Source organism: Peromyscus eremicus, chromosome 10 (assembly GCF_949786415.1).
Source record: "Peromyscus eremicus chromosome 10, PerEre_H2_v1, whole genome shotgun sequence".
In the NCBI taxonomy this organism is placed as follows: Eukaryota; Metazoa; Chordata; class Mammalia; order Rodentia; family Cricetidae; genus Peromyscus; species Peromyscus eremicus.
This window is the reverse complement of record NC_081426.1, coordinates 53,229,622-53,245,883: the sequence shown is the minus strand read 5'-3', so window position 1 is coordinate 53,245,883 and position 16,262 is coordinate 53,229,622.

Below are 16,262 nucleotides of genomic sequence, written 5' to 3'. Positions count from 1 at the left end.
TAGAACCTCTTAATATAGTTTCTGACTCTCAATATGCAGAAAAAAATTGTTTTGCATGTTGAAACCACTGAACTTATTCCAGATGATTCATACTTAACTTTATCATTTATTCATTTGCAAGTAATAATCAGAAATAAAAATTATATCTTATATGTAACACATATCTGATCCCATTCTGGCCTACCGAGATGTCTAGCAAAAGGTAATGATGAAACTATCTAATGGTAGGAAAAGTGTTAGATGCCTCAGAATTTCATAAGAAACACTAGGTTAATAGCCAAGATTTCAGGAAAGATTTTTTCTATATCCTTGGCAACAAGCCAAGGATATTATAAGGAAATGTCCTACTAGTTCTTTGTATAACCAAACTGCACTACCTGTAGGAAGTAACCCAAAAGGTACTCAAAGAAATTAAATTTATCAAATGGATGTGTTTGGAAAATTAAAGTATGTGTACCATACCATAGATACTTATTCAGGAATACAATAGGCAACTGCTTTGAGTTCTGAAAAAACTAATTCTGTAAATACACATTTATGAGAAGTTATGGCCATCATGGTGATACCTGTAAAAATTAAGACTGGTAATGCTTCAGCATATGTCTCTAGTAAAATGAAACATTTTTGCATATTATAATATAAAGCATATTACAGGTATATCACACATTCCTGCACAACAAGAAGCTATAGAAAGATCTAATTGCACTGTAAAAGATATGCTTAATAAACAGAAGGGGATAATAAAGACCCACAGAGATAGATTGAACGATATTTTATTAACTTTTAATTTTTTTTGGGGGGGGGGGTTTGAGACAGGGTTTCTCTGTGTAGCTTTGCGCCTGTCCTGGAACTTACTCTGTAGCCCAGGCTGGCCTGGAACTCACAGAGATCCGCCTGCCTCTGCCTCCCTAGTGCTGGGATTAAAGGTGTGTGCCACCACTGCCCGGCTAACTTTTAATTTTTAAATGCTAGAGAGAAAGGAAAGGCAGCTGTGGAAAGACATTGGATAATGAAAAAAAAACCTGCTAAATTAAATCAGCCTCTATAATTCAAAGATGTGTTGACCTCAGAATGTTAATCAAGATATGTCTATTGTTAGGGAAGAGTTTTGGCTTTCACTTCCATAGGAGAAGAAGAGCTATGGATACCATCAAGATTTTAGATTAGAATGGAACAGGAGAGACGGCTTGATTAGGAGAGGTGATAGTGTTGTGCCTGAGTCGCAAGATCCCCAAGCAAGACCACCACAGAGCCAATATCTGATGCAAGCACACAGAGGCTTGTTTAATAACAAAGCAAGCCCAGGCTTGGTCCATGTCCAGTACTCGACACAGCAGGTGGAGGAGGACAGCCCCGAGCACTCACTTTAAGGAGTTTATATAGGAAAGGTTTACGTGCAGAGAGTTACATATCTCGGGATTGGATAAGTAGCTAGAGTAAGGTAGTTCTTTGAAGTTACTGGCTGAACTATAAGCATGAAATTAATAGTAGCTAACAGGATGCAGGGTATGTACAGAGACATAAATTTTTTATTCCTTGTGTCCTCTTTTTGTTGAACTCAGGATATATACATTCAGATTTATTGTTCCAGTCCTACTCTCCCATGAGTTCAATTTCTGGTCAGTTGAGTCCATTACTCCCCATATCTTGCGAAGTCCAAGATATATAGATTTATTTTTCCAGCCGTATCTTCCCATGAGTTCAACTTCTGATCAGTTCTAAAACTGCTGGTCAGCAAATACCTTCAGAGAAAGCTGAGGAGGGAGCGTCTCTCAAGATGGCTACTGATTTTTCAATTTCAATAGTTCATCAAAGAGCTTGGTCGTTCAATCTAAACTAACTAATAAGACTAATGAATGCCTTTCATTTGATTAGACATAACCTGTCAAAAAGGAAAACTACCAAAGACAGGGTTGGGGAAAGGTTTTGTTTTTGTCTTTCTAGAATAAATACATCCAATTAAAGAATCTGAAGATCACTGGACAAATAAGACATCTGCAGAAGAAGAACAATCATCCAGAGAAAATGTCCCAAGAAAAATAATAATTTGTCTTAATGGTACAGCACATTTCCAATAGGGAAAAAATTATAAATTGTCCCAAATGTTTATTTCTGCTGTCATATAAGACCAATGGTCTTTTTGTAGTCTCAACTCAATTAAAACCTAAAACTGGTTTTGGATTTGGAGCATGGTTCTTTTTTCTAAACCTAAGGATGCTTGTTAAAGGAAAATTCAGTCTCTGCTCATGTCAGAAGAACCACCTGGAATGGGACAGAAAAAAACAAAATTAAGGGACTGTTCTATAGTCACCATTATCATAAACCTTTGGTTTTATTTTAATTCTTTAAAACATTTCTTAAGGCATAAATATTATCTCAATTTATAAGATTACATATGTATGTATATATAAAATTTCTGTCTGATATTAATGATCATATAGAGTACTAACTGTTTCTAGAAATAGACTTCATCTAGCTTCCTGTACATGATTTTGGGCTTGAGTCTATAGCAGGTAACTAAGAAGCAGGTAATTAAGCTTCTGTACCTCAGATATATTCAATATATTATGGTCCTATACCTCTCTGAGATCTGCTGTATATAACACTTAAAATGTCTAAGTTTTCTGCAGTGAGCTGTGACTATGCCTAACAGCAAACTTTCACATTTCCAAGAGGATGACAGGATCCCACTATGATAAACCCACCTGAATTGTGGCAATGCCAATAAGGTGACAAAGACCAGCCAAAGATCAGCTTTGGACTACAAACTCCTCAGAGCAACTTCAGAATGGTTAGCTAAGATGGTCCAGCCTCGTAGACCACTCCAGTCAGGACTTCAGATAAGCCATACACTTTCCCATCACACCAAAACTGGGCAACATTTAGCTCTCCCAGGACTTGATCTTTATTTCAATTTGTTCAAGCTCTCCTAAAAATTCTTTCACCAACATAGAACAGGAAGTAATTTTAAGAACATGACAACCATATTCCCAAGAGGTGGGGTGGATGGATTTTGGTCATTCAGTAGATGTTTATCACCATTTAGGGACAATGGTTACAAGTCGTTATTGGTCATGGTCAGGGAGGAAACTAAGCAATGGAAATTATATTTTGGGATCTTGTTCTGAAAAGAAAAAGAAAGGTATATAGAAAAGATAGGATAAAAGATTAGATTATTGAATCTACTTTTAAATTAAAAAAACAACTATTACTCCCAAATATTTTACATTAGTATAGTTTTTTCTACAGTGATACAAATTTAACATCATTTTTGTTATAATATATATGTTTCTACTCTTGTTTAAGATATTTTTGTAAAAATCAAAAGACTTATACAATTTATTGGTATGTAAAATTAATAGAAAATTTCTTAAAAATAAAAAAGGTATTTTTCTATATTGATACAAATTTAAGGTTATTTTTGTTATACTGGATATATGTTTCTACTAAGAATGTGACTGCCAAACTTGCAAATATAAGGTAGTAGAATCCTTCAAAATACCTGCTTCACAAGAAATTCTGTCAGATATTCCATGCCTACAGGCCAGAAATGAATGTTCCAATGTTGCAGAGGAAACTTGGGGTGACTGTCCAACAGCCAGACTCCTCAGTCATTTTTGTAGTTTTGAAGTTGTTTACTTTGCCTGTCCTGTTTACTCAGGTAGTATTAGACGCCTCTTGTTTCTTTGTTGGGGTTGAAGACTAGACATAGTGACAGTTTCCCATAGTTATGATAAGAAGTAAATTTGGTACAAAACTTTGGACTCACCAAGAGAGAAAAGATAATGGAGTATTTTCTCTGACATCTGGACATCGTGAGTGTAATTCTTACTTGATAATTTTTGTTATTGTACCTAGTTTCGTTTTCTTAAGGTTAATACCTTTCTTTTCTAATTAGACAATACTTGATAATTATTCTAATTGCGTATAGTTTTACTATCTTAGAGGTAAAAACCTTCCTTTTTATTTAGACAAAAAAGGGGTAAGTGTTGTGGAGATTGGTTTGTGTTGCTTCTCTTAGACTGCCAATGGAGTTGGACCTTGGTTCAAAGGGCAGAGTCCACATTCATCTGGCCAGAGTGGATCATAGAAATTTCTCACAGATTCAGAGGAAGACAGAAGGACACACAGGAAGAATAAGGAGGGGCTAAGACAGATGAACAGGCCTGTTTTGATCAGTGGGAAAGTGGAGAAGAGAGCAGGTGGTTGTTTCTACATCTCTCTGATTTATCCTCTAATATTTAACTCCCAAGTTTTATTTTGTACGAAAACAATAAAAGGAGTCACAATGCAAGCGTTTTGCTGTCATATAGGAAATGTGTCAATGGCATGTAGCCATGCACACTGCCATTTTTTAATCTTGCATATATTTGTGAATGTATCAATTTTGTATTACTATTATAAGAACACATTTATATGGCAAACAACAAGACCAAAGGAAGGAAACAAATGATTTAGACTTTATTTTTAGTTAATCATGTTGAGATTATCAAGTATTCGAATAACATAGTTTTACCTGAAACCACCTTCCATATGTAATAGAAAATAAGGTGGCAGAAGAGGACAGTGGTTATTACAAGGGCTCCCTCACAAGCTTGTTTTTCACATGCTAACATCCTTGATGATAGAATATCTGACTGCTCTGAGATGGAAGCTTGAAGAAGATTAAATTTGCATTTCTCTGAGGTGAAAAAATATTGAACATTTTCACATATTATCATTTCTATTTTGTCTTTTCAAGCTGTCAGTTCAATGGTGGGCCGAACATTGGATGATTTGAGGATGGTTTGTTGGTTTCTTGGTTTGTCATAAACACTGGATCAAAATTCCTTGCCACATACCTCTTTGGGTAAGATTTCCTAGCATATGTAGTTTGTCTCTTTCTTCAATTTGCAAATTGTTTCCGTTGCAGTACAGAGTATTTTAATTTCATTTAATCCTGTTTGTCAGTTTGCTTCTGTTTGCTGAGATGTTGGAGAACTTCCAAGAAATCCTGGCCATGAACATATGTTTTCCTCCAGCTCTTTCCAAGTTCAGGTTTTACATTAAGGTCTTTTATCTATTTTAAATTGACTTTCTTTGGTGTGAGAGAAAGCAATCTATATTTATTCTTATATAAATAGATATCTACTTTCTTGTAATACTGCTTGTTGAAGAGACTGTCTTTTCTTCAATGCTGTTTTGGACAATATTATGAAAAATCAAGTGGTTGTTGTTTATTTCTGTCTTCTCCTTTCTATTTCCTGAGGTTATGAGTATATTTTTGTGGAAATATTTTCCTTTAAAATATGACTATGCAAGCCGGGCGGTGGTGGCGCACGCCTTTAATCCCAGCACTCGGGAGGCAGAGCCAGGCGGATCTCTGTGAGTTCGAGGCCAGCCTGGGCTACCAAGTGAGTTCCAGGAAAAGGCGCAAAGCTACACAGAGAAACCCTGTCTCGAAAAACCAAAAAAAAAAAAAAAAAAAAAAAATATGACTATGCAGTGTTGCTAGAAATCAAGTATTGTGACATCTACAACCTTGGTCTTTCCTCTTAGAATTCCTTAACTTTCTGGGGTCTTTTGAATTGCTTATGAACTTTAGGGTAGTTTGTTATTGTCAAAGGAGAATGCTACTGTAAGTTGGATTGGGATGTTGCTGAACATATACAGTGCTGTAAGAAGATAGGCGTTATTTTATTACCAATAGTACTGATCCATTTGCTATTTTTGCAGCAAACGCTTCTGGTGTGATTTTCCCCATTTAGTACAATATTGACTATAGCTTTATCATATAGCCTTTAATGTGGTAAGTTTATTCCCTCTATTTCTAGTTTCATTAAAGATTTTATATGAAGAATGTTGAACTCTGTTAATGGCATTTTTGACATTTATTGAGGTGGTCAAGTGAATTCTACCCCCGAGTTGATTTATAAGTAATGTTCTATTCAGTAATTTTCATATGATGAACCATTCTTATTTCTCTGGAATAAGGCCAAATAAATCATAGTGTGTAATCTTTTTAATGTATTTCTGAATTCATCTGGCAAGTATTATAGTTAGAGTTTTTGAATGTCATTCATGAGCAAAATCTGTCAATGAGGTGTATGTATCTATGTGTGTGTGTGTGTGTGTGTGTGTGTCTGTGTGTGTCTGTGTGTCTGTGTGTGTCTGTGTGTGATGTATGTGTTCTTATAACTTTATCCTTTTCATCAGGCTAAAAGAGCTTCCTAAAGGGAGTTTGGTAGTTTGTTTTCCCTTTCAATTTTATGTTATTGTTAGAAGAATAGTTTGAAGTTGATTCCTCTTTATGATAGTATAGATCTGTCTGCTGAATTCTTTATTATATTTATGTTGTTGGATTAAGAAATGAGGATTAGGATCTTTGGGAGTTTTATGCCATTTGGTCTTTTCATGTTTCTTCTGTTTCTCTGTTGCAATTTGCATATTTGTTGGCTTGGCTATCTCTTACAGTTTTATTCTGTGATCTTAAGTGTGAAGCCTAATTTGGATTACTTACTTTTTCATACCATTGGAAAAAGAAAAGAAAAGTAATAACAAGTAAGTTGGTTTTAAACCTAGAGCAATTATGTGTTATATAATACCACTACTGTCTTTTCTTTTAATGTTTCTTTCTCTGCATACATTGAGCTTCTGCTTGCTGCACTTAGCATTACAATCTGAGTCAAGAAGGTTCCCTCTTACCCTCAAGATTCCCTAGTTCCTATACCATGGAGCAGAGCTCTATCAGTAGGTGTCTCACAGTGTACATAACACTGACTTCTGTAAGATAGGGCCAGTTGCTGTGGTTTCAAATACCACTCAGCATTTAATGTTCCATTGAGGGATGAAACTGTTGAAATCAAGCACCACTGGAGTTTCTGAATCCTTTCTTCCAGCCATGAACTGTATGTCAGATAGGTGACTCCAGTTATTTTCACCTACTGATGTTAAGCTTGAGTCTGTCAAGCTCTACAGTTATCCTCTGATAGTAGCTACTTCTTTGAGACAATGAATGTATTATTTCTCTCCCCATGTCACTGTCACTAATATAGCCGAGCCTTCGGTGGCCTGAACTCCTCAGTATGTCCACTTGTTGCCATAACATTCTCCACAATTCTCATATGAGTATATCTGACCTTGTGTATACAGCAGGATGACCTAAGGCTGCTTAACTCAATAATGTCCCTTATTAGTTGGCCCCCTATCAGTCGATCTTAAGGTTCTTTTATAAGATGATGCCCATGCTCAGCCCACTGAGAATGGAGGAGTAACTAAACAGATCCACTCTCAAATGTTGCTCTGTTGAGCAAGAAGAGTTACTGTTTTGTCGAAATACTCAACAGATTATGCCTTCATAGAATTGTGACTGTCTCTGAGGATAGAATTTACAGTCTCCTTTCAACAGGGTTACCTCGCTTATTCTTAGGATGTGGCTTTTATACTTACTTTTCTCTCTTGACTTTCAACTGAAATCATATGCTGCTACCCAACTCCACTTTCTCTGTGCTTTTCAAATGTCATATTGAACTGTCTCCTAATGTTGATGCTCTTCAATATTTTCTCTCTGTGGAGCAGAGTCTGTTATTTGTTATTTTGATTATTCTCATCAGTGCGCCACTGGATGCCTGCTTCTGATATGCCTTGTCCCCTGGAAATCTTCCAAGTGATTCTTGATTTTTTTTTTTTTTTTGTTTAAATTCCCTTTGAAATTTTACGGTTGTATTGTTGTCAGACATACCTCAGAGGAATTGCTATCTCAATTGCTTTCTTTTTCTATCATCTAATGCCTTTACTTTTGAGATTATGATCAGTAAATATCAAAAAAAGATATTTTAGCATGTTTTATACTCAGATTTTATGAATAAAAATGTTATGGAAAAATAGATGTGGTGAATTATGGATGGAAAGCAGAATTTATAATACAGAGGGGATGTTTTCATTTACATATCTTGTTTTCTGACTCATTTTAGATATGGGTAAAAGGAATTACTTTTATTTCCAATAAGCAAAAGAACATACTTCTATATTTGAAATTTGAAGGCTGACTTCAGTAAAAAGACATTATGTTATTTTTCTTCACCTCTGATAGCTTTCACAGTTATGTTCTATAATTGGAGCTTTGAAAACATGACCTCTGGCTTTGATATGCTTGTGAAATCATTTCTCTGTCTTTAAGAGTCACTCTTTCTAAATTGAGTTAATGAGGTAGCCAAGGATCTCATCACAAGTTTTTTGTTGTTGTTTTATGGAAAGACCACGTTGGCTTATGTTAAACAACTTCTCTTTGCACAAGGACAAGACAGCAATTAATGAGGTAAAATGCTACATTTTATATTATTGCAATTGAAAGAGGATATGTGACAGTGTGTTCTTTTTTCTTCGAGTGCTAGTTCATAATTGGAAAAAAAACTCAATTGTTCTTTAGTATTTCTCTACATAATGTAATACATTTGTCATTTCTTATTAGCTCTTCAGATTCCTATTATTTACAATCCCTTTGAGACACAATAAAAAAGTTTCCACACAAAGCTCATTATTTCTAATTAATCCCATAACAAGACTTCAAGATGGCCATGCAATGAAGCTCTTTTTCAAAACAAAGTGTCTTATTCTCAATTTCCTATTATAAATTGTACTTTTGAGGTATTAGTATAATTTGTATAATACACATTTTGTATTGTTTCAATATACATGAGGCTACCATACACAATATTTGATAAATTATTCACATATGTGAAATGATAACTTTTTTCCTATTAATTATATATAGCATAGTTAATCTGATTTAGATAAGATTTTAATGTGTCCTCACTAAGTTTATTGTGTATTAATTTAATCCCTACACTGAGCTAGTTTAGAAAGACACTGTAAGGTGATCAATGGTAGGGCTCTTCAGAGCTCATAAGCATTAGATAAGGTCACCCGAATAGAGCCCTTATGATTGAATAACAATAATTTATAAAAGGGAAGTAGAACAGAAAAGACACAACTATCAAAGCGTTCTTTTTGTCCCACACTTTACTTTGAAGACCTTGGGCCATTTTTGGCATTGGTTAGAATGAAAGTCATTCCCAGCTGCTGGCTCTTGGTCTTCCAGATCCATGAGCAAAACTTATACTGCTGTCTTTAAAAAAATATCCAATTTCTGGTACAGTAATCCCATTTAAACAAAACTGACTAATGTGATAGAAAACTAAGAAGTTTGAAAATAAAGTTTCACAACGTAAGAACGAAATAGAATAACCTATCTCTCATATAAAAACTGAATTCATATTTTAGGTATATAAATACTATTGGAAGTGCTCTATGTGACTAGAATAAATAAATATTCCTGATTGAACAGTCACTGATCCAAGTAAACAACTGTGTGTTGCCCCCCAAATAAAAGTACTACCATTGCACCCTTCAGAATATCTTCTCAAGTTGACCATTGTTGTGGTCATTACACAAATTCAAAACTGGTCAAAATACAGAGAACTGACCATGAGGGTATCCAGCAATGATTGCTTAATCTACACTATACCTCTTCACCTACAGCTGAATCATTATGGAAAGGGGAACACAAAGCTTTAAGAGCCTAAAGATTAGAATTTCTGCCAAGAGTTTGTGTATTCTATATGTGCCAAGAATGTTAAATCCAGGATATCTTAACAATATAGTCCACTTAACAAAACCAGTATTATGATAACACCAGTAGACATACCATAGGATTGTGGGATATCTCACATGATCTTATTCCTAGGTGAAGAACTACAGGCTATTAATGGCTGGGAGGGAGAGAGAAAACATATTTTTTTCCTTCACAAAGGAATAAAATTATGGTGCTCAGCAGGTTTTATATGTGTGTTTGTGAGTGTGTGTATATGTGTGTGTGTATGTGTATATGTGTATGTGTGTGTATGTATGTATGTAATAACTGAATAAGAGGTCATAAATTTGAAATGGAGTCAATATGGTTTCCAGTTCCTATTTCTACATGTAACAATATTACTAAAATGATCTGCTTTTTGTTTTTTTTAAAGGAATTAATATTAACTATTTGTGGAAAGCAGACTAGGGCAAAACTGCTGCACATAAGTGTGAAAAATCTATTATCTGCTATGGAAGTTATTTGAAGTAGAACTTACAAAAGAAAATATTAGTGAAATATTTTTAAAACTTAGTAAATACAATGTAGAAAACAAAGCAAATAATGTAGGATTTTTAGTCTTGTTTGTAGAAAATATACCTGACATTTATATATATAGGCCATAATGATGTCCATATGTGTAATAATAGGAGGAATTCAGAAATCCTTGCTGCTTTATTTTTTGTACCTATGTATAAAGTGGGCCATCACCCAATTCAGATCAGAATTATGGTAAATAACAGGTGACTTTTATGACTAACTTTATTTCTTGGTTCCCAAAAGGAAGGTATTTGGGTTCACCAGGATATCAGCTGTTTATTTTCTTTTTTATATTGAAATAAAATAAAGAGACACTATTCTGAACCATTAAGTAGTCTTTTCTATATTCTTTTTTCTTGAAAATAGCTTCTTCTGGCATTCAATACATCTTGACCATAGTTTCCCTTCCCTCTATTCCTCCCAGATTCCCTCCACCTCCTCTCTCCCCAGACCCACCCATCCAGCTCCATTTCCTTTCAGAAAAGAACAGGCCTCCAAAAGACAACAACCTTATTGTATCTTGTTTTGTCGTGTTTTTCTGCTTTCTTAGACTAAACTTTTTGATCCTTTCAAACTTTTCTTTTGACCATGAGTATCTGAAATTCTATTGAGAATTAAATCTTTCTAGAGATCTCTCCTTTGGTCGTCTTTCTCTGAAGAAATGGTCAGAATATAGTAACTAAGTTAGCCCATGAGCTCTGAAAAACATGTACCTACACAACTTTATTCTGTTGTCATTGGCTTTAAATAAAGCTGTCTTTAATTGTTCTAAACAAATAAACAAAAACACTGTTTTATATTTTCAATCTTCATGTCAATTCATACATCACTTCCAAAATAAATCACACCAATGATACTTGTGAAAGTCTAGGCCTTCCCTTTGAAGACTGAATTCTTCCTCCATTTCCTTCACCCTTTCTTTTCTTCTTTTCCTCACTCCCTCCTAATCATTTTATCTTAGACTTACTATCATTCTGCTTCCATTATTTTTTTGTAAACAGATGCCAACATCATTTTCATTAACCTAGTTATTGAATAAGCATTGAAATAAAGAAAATATATACTAAATATATAAAGTAAACGTATGCATCTATACTTCATAGGCTTGACATAAGGAACATATATCATAAGTATAAGAACATTATTGGACCATTTAAAATAGATATTTTAACATATACAAATGAAAAAACATATCAAGTACATATCATGGTGATATGTGTTTGACATAGCCAGAAGCTCAATACTGTCCTCTTTACCCTATGTTCTTACATGATACAAACTCAGGGATTTCAAAGTGAAAAGAGAGTAGAATCCTGGAATATTGAGACATGTAGCTCATTTTTATTTTATTTTGTTGGTTTAAAGGAATAACATTCATTGTTTTGCTTTCCATTGGTAGTATGAAGGGCATTTTAACATCTCTCAATGCCAGCAGGGAATGAATTTCCTTCTGTTGCTGTGACTAAAATCAGTTTTTATATTAGGTTCCTGGTTTTTACACCTCTCCTTAGCTGTAACAGTACAGGATGACTTCCTGATCTTATTTACAGAAACCATTTTCTACAACTCTGAGTCATCTGATAAGCTATTGATAGGACTCCAGAGATAGCACTGTTCATTACATGGCTGGGACACTGTCGTAATTACTCAGTATAAAAGATGAGTCTTCAATCCTTTAAGAACTTTCATTAAACTAAAATGTTATATGAACAAGTTTCTATGTGATATTCACACCACTAATTCTTTATTTTAGAATACATCATTGAATATGATATACCACTTTAGACCATAGAAGTAGGCTGGCTCAATAAATAATGTCCAAATATGACAATAGATTATTCTTTTTTTTTCTTTTCTTATTATCAAGAAAATTTTACGTTTTACAAACCAATCAAACATCTCCCTCTTCCCTCCCCCTACTCCCCCAGCCTCTCCCTCCCAACTCATTTCGCACTCCCACATACAAGAAGGCAAGGCCTCCCATGGGGAGGCATATTCAACAGAGGCAAGTCCAAGCACCTCCCCCTGCCTCAAGGCTGCATGAGGTGTGCCATCATAGGGAGTGAGCTCCACAAAGCCCACCCATGCACCAGAGATAGATTCTGATGCCACCACCAGGGGCCCACCCAAGCAGATCAAGCTACACAACTGTCTCGCCATTCAGAGTGCCCAGTGCAGTCCCATGTGGGCCCCATAGCCATCGATCCAACTTTTATCAGTTCCCTCCACTTTGGCTTTGTTGTCCCTGCATGCTTCCCCATCATGATCCTGATGGACTTGCTCACAGAATCCCTCCTCTCTCTCCTGGACTAGACTCATGGAGTTCTGTCTAGTGATTGGCTGTGGATCTCTGCATCTGCCTCCATCGGTAACTGGAGAAAAGCTCTGTGATGACAGCTAGGACATTCACCAGTCTGATCTCTGGGGCAAGCAAGTTCAGTTCAGGCACCCTTTCCACTATTGCCATTAGCCCAGACTGGGGTCATACTTGGGGACCCCTGACAACTTCCCCATCACCAGCCCTGTCTCTATCCCCATGATGTCTTTCTCCATTATGGTATCTCTTTCATTGCATTTATCCTCCTTCCCTGTCCCAGCTCAACCATCCCATTCATTTATGTTCTTATCCCCTGTCCCCTACCCTCCATTGCTCACCCCTTATCCCCAGTTTACTCATGGAGATCTCATGTATTTCCCCTTTCCAAGGCCAGGCCATGCGTCCCTCTTTGGCTCTTCCCTGTAAGTTAGCTTCTCTGGAGTTGTGGGTTGTTGCCTGATTACCCTTTGCTTTATATCTAGTATCCACTTGTGAGTGGGTACATATCATGTGGATTAATGTCAGGATCTTCAGTTTGAGTCCATTGGTCCAAATGTTGTTTTTTATGCCAAAACCAAACTGTTTTTATGACTATATCTCTATAGTAGAGATTGATGTCAGGGATCATGATGCCTCTAGAGGTGGTTTTGTTGTACAGGAATCTTTTAGCTATTCTGGGTTTTCTGTTTTTCCAAATAAAGGTGAATATTGTTCTTTCCAGGTCTGTGAAGAATTGTGTTGGGATTTTGATGGGGATTACATTGAATCTGTTGATTGCTTTTGGTAAGATTGCCATTTTTAGTATGTTAATCCTTCCTATCCATGAGCATGGGAGATCTTTATATTTTCTGATGTCTTCAATTACTTCCTTCAGAGACTTAAAGTTCTCCTCATACAGGTCGTTCACTTGCTCAGTTAAAGTTACCACAAGGCATTTTATATTATTTGTGGCTATTGTAAAGGATAATGTTTCTCTGATTTCTTTCTCAGCCCTTTTATCATTTGTATATAGGAGATTTTTTTTGAGTTAATCTTGTATCCTGCCACATTACTGAAGATGTTTATCAGCTATAGGAGTTCCCTTGTAGAATATTTGGGGTCACTTATGTATACTATCCTATCATCTGCAAATAGTGTAAGTTTAACTTCTTTTGTATCCCCTTGATCTCCTTTAGCTGTCTTATTGCTGTAGCTAGAACTACAAGTACTATATTGAATAAATATGGGAGAGCAAACAGCCTTGTCTTGTTCCTGATTTTAGTGGAATCACTTTAAGTTTCTTTCCATTTAATTTGATGTTGACTGTTGGCTTGCTTTAAATTGCTTTTATTATGTTTAGGTATGTTCCCTGTATTCCTGATCTCTCCAAGACCTTTATCATGAAGGGGTGTTGGATTTTGTCAAAGGCCTTTTCAGCATCTAATGAAACAATCATGTGGTGTTTTTTCTTTCAGTTTGTTTATATGGTGTATTACATTGACAGACTTTCATATGTTGAACCATCTTTGCATCTCTGGGATAAAGCCTACTTGATCATGGTAGATAATGTTTTTCATGTGTTATTGGAGTCAGTTTGCCAATATTTTATTGAGTATTTTTGCATCACTGTTCATGAGGGATATTGGTCTGTAATTCTCTTTCTTTGTTGTATCTTTGTGTGGCTTGGGAATCAGAGTAACTGTAGCCTAATAAAAGGAGTTTGATGACTTCTGTTTCTATTGTGTGGAACAATTTGAAGATTATTGGAATTAACTCTTCTTTGAAAATCTGGTAGAATTCTCCATTGAATCCATCTGGTCCTGGGACTATTTTTGGTTTGGAGACTTTCACAAAAACACAGGCAATAGATAACCCACAGTAGTAAATTCCAAAGAAGAGAAGTACACACACTACAACCAAAAGATAATAGGAATTAACAATCACTGGTCATTAATATCCCTTAATATCAATGGACTTAATTCACCTATACAAAGACACAGGCTAACAGAATAGATACAAAAGCAGGACCCATCTTTCAGCTGCATACAAGTAACACACCTCAACTTCAAAGACAGACACTACCTCAGAGAAAAAGGCTGGAAAAAGTATTTCCAAACAAATGGACTTAAGAAGCAAGCTGGTGTAGCTATCCTAATATTTAACAAAATAGACCAGACTAAAATCAATCAAAAGAGATCAAGAAGGACATTACATTACAGGAAAAATCCATCAAGATGAAATCTTAATTCTGATCATTTATGTCCCAAATACAAGGGCACTCACATATGTAAAAGAAACATTACTATATCTTAAATCACACATCAAACCTCACACATTAATAGTGGGAGACTTCAACACCCCACTCTCATCACTGGACAGATCTACAAGATCGAAACGTAACAGAGAAATAAGGCACCTAACTGATGTTATGTCTCAAATGAACTTAATTGATATGTGCAGAACATTCCATCCTAACAAAAAAGAATATACCTTCTTCTCAGCACCCCATAGAACTTTAAATCAACCACATACTCACAAAGCAAATATCAACAGATATTAAAAAAAATTGGAATAACCTCCTGTATTCTATCAGAACACCGTGCCTTAACATTAGATTTCAACAACAACAAAAATTACAGAAAGCCTACAATCACATGGAAATTGAATAATGCCCAATTGAGTCACCAATGAGTGAAGGAGGAAATAAAGAAAGAAATTAAGATTTCCTAGAATTCAATGAAAATCAATGTACAACATACCCAAACTTATGGGACACCATGACAGCAGTGCTAAGAGGAAAATTCATAGCTCTTAATGCCTACATAAAGAAGTTGGAGAAATCTCACACTAGTGACTTCACAGCACAACTGAAATCTCTAGAACAAAAAGAAGCAAATTCATCCAGGAGAAACAAATGCCAGGAAATAATCAAATTGAGGGCTGAAATCAATAAAATACAAACACAGAGAACAATACAAAGAATCAATGAAACAAAGAGTTGGTTCTTTGAGAAAATCAACAAGATAAACAAGCCCTTATCCAAATTAATCGAAAAGCAGAGATAAAGAACATCCAAATTAACAAAATCAGAAATGAAAAGGGAGACATAACAACAGACAATGAGGAAATCCAGAGAATCATCAAGTCGTACTTCAAAAACCTGTACTCCGCAAAATTGGAAAATCTGAAAGAAATGTTTCTGTTTTTTTAAATAAATTTATTGTAATGAGCTCATAAATAAAACCACACTCAGCTAGATTTTTGTCCACTCTTGTCATAACCACTCCTGAACAATTCTGATGTTATTTACACCCTCTTGGTGAAGTTATTAAACTAAATCTCACACCTTAATTGCATCATGAATACTAAATATTATAATGTTTCATTATCTCCATGCTCAATGATCTATTTTCAATTGATTTTACAGTAAACAACACTGTCTTATTCATATGTTTTATAGTAAGTAATATATAAATTAATTTTATTTATATTATTTTTATTTTAGCAATAATTAAGAGAATATATTCTTTCTAACCCATATCATGCTTACTGTCAGTGATTGTAAAATAAATGTATTTACTTTGAAACTTTTAAATAGCTTAGTGCTTGACAAATATATATTTAATTTGTTTACTAATTTCAAAAGCCATACATATATAGATTATAAAGCTTTACTTATAAATTTCATTATATTAAATTTCCTATATTTATCTTTGAATTGTATTATTTATATTGATGATCTATTACAGTGATTAAATACAAGAGTGACTCCTTTGAAAATATATACATTCAAGTGAACCTTTGATCTCACTTTAA